Source organism: Panulirus ornatus, chromosome 5, assembly GCF_036320965.1.
Source record: "Panulirus ornatus isolate Po-2019 chromosome 5, ASM3632096v1, whole genome shotgun sequence".
NCBI lineage: Eukaryota > Metazoa > Arthropoda > Malacostraca > Decapoda > Palinuridae > Panulirus > Panulirus ornatus.
The window spans coordinates 2,950,762-2,955,722 of NC_092228.1; positions in this window are offsets into that span (position 1 = coordinate 2,950,762).

Consider the following 4,961-nt stretch of genomic DNA (forward strand, 5'->3'; position numbering starts at 1 on the left):
AGTAAGGTATCTTGATCGCCTTCATGTCTACGTATCTACCGTTCTTCTACACTTGTTCGTCCCCCAACCTCTTCTCCTCCTCCATCACCACCATCACCTCCTCTCTCTCTCTCTCTCTCTCTCTCTCTCTCTCTCTCTCTCTCTCTCTCTCTCTCTCTCTCTCTCTCTCTCTCTCCCTCCGTCATGACGTCAGCCTCGGGTTGAGGTGATTGGCTCGCCTGTTGGTCATCAGTGTTGCCAACCATCAACAGGTTCCATTTGCCGTTCGCCTCCCAGGGGACCAATATTCTCTTCCGCGTAGCACACATCGTCCACTCTCTCCCAATCACTCTCCCGTCTCCTCTGTATATTTACCGAGTCCATATTTCACTGCGAGCTGTATATTTTGCCTTGACGAATTTATATGATCACTTATTTCATGACTATCGTGTTTATTGACCTTTTATTTTGCCTTGAATATGTATAACCAATTTGTTCACTGATTCATTAGCTTGTTAATTAATCTGTTGGTTTGATTAGATCACCGAGGTCATCATGGGTCGCGACCTGAGGCCTGGTCGTGGGCATCATGATGCTATGACCTCTGACCTTTCCATTGAAAACCCGCGTCACGTGTGTGTGGTGCGAGCCATCCCTTCATCAGGTGGGAAATTGTTGACCAAGTCTGTAAACCGAATATTGATGCCGACTGAGAGTGAAGGGAAGAGGGGAAGAGAGTAGCAGTAGCTACAGGGAGAGAGAGAGAGAGAGAGAGAGAGAGAGAGGTTAGGAAAATAGTAAGACAGTCCTTGAGTTAGAGAGCAAAAGTAGGTAAAAAGTTAGACAAGAGAAAAACTATTTAAAATATATAATACATAGTATAAACAGTTTACAACCCAAAATATATAAACTTTATCCCTCATATCCCATAAGAACACCACTGTGTAGTGTTCATAACTTCAACAACAAATATGAGTCAAAGAAAAAAAGATTTATGTGGAAAAATATCAACTATCATGATGGCATGCGACACATTTTACCCATCAGTGTCCCTGAGCTATATATCTACGATCTTGAACTCTCCGCTCCTTGACTGTGAACCTCTCCATTACCACCTTCAGAGAGCCCTCTCCCATTCAGCCTCCTCCCTGCATACTTTGGAGGTAGCAAGGCATCAGCATTCAGGACTCGGGATGGGACATCCCCTCCAAAATCTTTCACTCTCCCGGGGATACAGGCAGTGGATCCAGCACACAGTTTCTGTATTTTGATGCCAGCTTTAGAGACAGTTTATATCGCAAATGTTTTCCTGTGCTGTGATTGGCTGCTCGGTGGGTGACGTCAAGTTTCCTGTCTCTCATGTGAGTGGGGATGGTAGTTAGAGCAGGAGGTAGTTACGTAGGTATAGGAGAATGTTTCACTCGTTGAGTGCGGCGGCATAGCCCTTGAAAGGGTCGTACCATCGTTCTCAAGGGTCGTACCGTTGTTCTCAAGGGTCGTACCGTCGTTCTCAAGGGTCGTACCATCGTTCTCAAAGGTCGTACCGCCGTGTTCAAGGGTCGTACCATCGTTATCAAGGGTCGCTCCGTCATGTTTAAGGGTCATAACATCGTTCTCAAGGGTCATACCGTCGTGGTCAAGGGTCGTACCGTTGTGTTCAAGGGTCGCACCGTCGTGTTCAAGGGTCGTACCGTCGTGTTCAAGGGGTTGAGGAGAAACCTTTATAGGTCAGTGGCCCGGCTCGTTCCGGTCTCTTTTCCTATTATTGCTTCATTACTGTCATCACATACACCATTAACCTCGTAATTACCTATTTGTCCATTGCTGAGAGCCACTCCCGCCACCTCGACTCTTGAACCTGCGTTAATATCAAGTAGTGTTTTAAACATCACGAGACTGCGGGTACTCACTGTGTGTGTGTGTGTGTGTGTGTGTGTGTGTGTGCGTGTGTGTGTGTGTGTGAGTGAGTGTGTGAGTGTGTGTGTGTGTGTGTGTGTGTGTGTGTGTGAGTGTATGTGTGTGTGTGTGTGTGTGTGTGTGTGTGTGTGTGTGTGTGTGTGTGTGTGTGTGTGTGTGAGTGTATGTGTGTGTGTGTGTGTGTGTGTGTGTGTGTGTGTGTGTGTGTGTGTGTGTGTGTGGTAGAGTATCCATTCAGGCAGACTTAGCAGTTTAATTACTGTAAATCAATAGTTTTGTTTAGCCAATAATTACGGTCATTGGAAATCGTTGTTGTAGGAGACCCGCGTCTACCTGATGTTCCCGTGGCTGACCTGACCTGACCTGACCTGTACTGACTTCAGCACGACCTTGGTCTGAGGAGGTCAACCCGACCAGAAGGAATTGAGGTCACAGGCAGTTTATGTTGAGCAAATATTGTCTCGTCTCAAACACGTCCAGAATGACTTGTGTTCCTTCCTCACTAAGCCTCAGTGTCCACCAACCTGACCTGATGTTGCCTCATCTCCGCCGTCTGCATGTGAGAGAGAGAGAGAGAGAGAGAGAGAGAGAGAGAGAGAGAGAGAGAGAGAGAGAGAGAGAGAGAGAGAGAGAGAGAGGATCCTATCTTTTGATAAACAACTTATTTATCTATGTATATATCAGCGTAGAGAATTTGTTTATGTAATGATTTGCTGATGATTAATGCGTTTGTTTATTTACAAATAAAATGGTATGTATAGTATACAAACGCTCGATATCCAGAAGACAACAAAATAAAAAATTATTCACAGTTTTGACAAATATTTACATATTGAAGTGTTCAGTGTTAGTTGTAAGGTGATGAGAATAATGTAGAATATATTCATAGGTTAAAAACTCCTTTAATTTCACTCACGTACATTTAGATAAGAAAAACATACTTTAATCTGCTTCTGTTCAGCATTTATATAGATCTTGCCAAGCTCAATCGTGGAAATGTTTAGATAAGGGTTATATTTCCCGGGGTTAATCATGAAACTACAATATAAGTGAAGATACATGATCAAGATCTGTAATGGTTGTATATGTTGAGACATGACGAACATCTGCCACACAGTTGGTGGTTCGCGAGTTTGTCAACTTCTACGCCAGTTTGTTACACTTCGCCGCACACTTGACGAGGTGTTGTTGTACGTTGGTCTTACCCCCGTAGCTGAGCACGACGGTACGACCCGTCGAGCACGACGGTACGACCCTTAGGTATGACGACCTGGCCATGCGATAGGCAAATGATCTGACGAGTAAACAACCACAATGTCAAGTAAAGAAAATGGAGATAGGGGATATCTAGCTAAACTATCCTTCCTAACAAAATATATACAGATTGACATATGACGTAGAGGCAAACTCTAAAGCCATCGTTCATCAAATTCTAATTAAGAACAAATATTTCCATAGTATGTTCAGTGTACAGGAAGAGACACGGGTCACCACTGGGCCTTCGTAGATACGGTTTCTAATATATATATATATATATATATATATATATATATATATATATATATATATATATATATATGGTAAAGGTGTGTGTGTGTGTGTGTGTGTGTGTTTGACGTTAGGGAAAGAGTCATCCAATCAGAGATCATGAGAAACAGTTAGGTTATAGGACTATAAGAGAGATGGGGGTAGTTATAGAAGTATAGGAGTGGGGATAGATGGTTATAGGACTATAATAACGGATGAGGGTAGTTACAGGACCATAGGAGTGGTCTTGGGTGCTTATAGGACTGTTGGAGTGGGGTGCTGGGTGGATGTAGGACTCTGTAGTGGAGGATAGCTATAGGATTCCATGGGGGATCAGCGATGTGTCTGCGAGTAAAGGAAAGGTACGCGCTGGGTGCAGGGTTATAGGAGAGATCACAGATGGTTATAGGGTTATAGGAGTCGGCAGGGTATAGCTATAGCACTATAGAGGAGGTGTTCGATGCTTGTAGGGCCATAAGGAAATATGGTCACAGGACTCCAGGGTGGGTGGAGCCATGTCCTATCGACCAAGAGAGGTGTTTGGTGACCACAGGATCTGGACAATAAGATGTGGGGGAGGGATGAGGAGAGCGGACCTGTGTTGTTATATGAATACTGAAGAGTCAGACATATAGTTAAAGGAGAGAGAGAGAGAGAGAGAGAGAGAGAGCAGTTGAAAGACACCAGGTTAGGCAGTTCATTTCCTATAGCATCGTAGGTCAGAGGTCAGTGACCCCGAATGACCTCTGGGCAGGTAAGGATTTGCGGAGGTCATTTTTTTCCTTACGTAAGTTCGATGATATTGTAATATGAAGCGTCTGTAGTTAAGCTGGGGAAAGGTCAGCTGAGGGGTCATTGAGATGTTGACCTCATTGAAGGCACGACCCCTTGAACACGATACGACCCTTGAACAGGGCAGTACGACCCTTAAGGCCGAGGGAACAAACATGGACCATAAGATCTTTACGACCCTTAGAGATAATGGATTGGCCTAAGGTGTTTGAACATAATCAGAATAAAAGGGATATGTGGAAAGAACTAATTAGCAGTGAGGTAATGTGTGTGTATATAGAGTTAATTAATGAGTAACGAGGCGTTGTAGACATAAGAATGGGTTAATGAGTGGGAACATAGAAAATTAATTGTACTGAGACAATGTAGACGTACCGTGATAGTCTGGAATGTGTACATGTAAGAGAGGCATGTACTACTACTACTACTACTACTACTACTACTACTACGTGATTACAGGAGAGTATGGTTCTGTACCTGTAACAAAGATCTGTACTCCCTCAATCTCCTTATCCTCTGCCCATCCATCTCAACTATTGACGTATTGTTTTATCATCATGAACCTTCTATATCAACACTACCACTACTATCTTCATCCTCTCAACTCCTTATGATACAGTTTCTCAAGGTCTGTTGAACTTACCTGTACCTGTTGTGTATAAGACTATTTTTCTCTCTCTCCCTCACGAGTGTCGTTATATTTGCATTGGAATATGGTATACAGGGGGCGACGTGCTCTCAGTGTG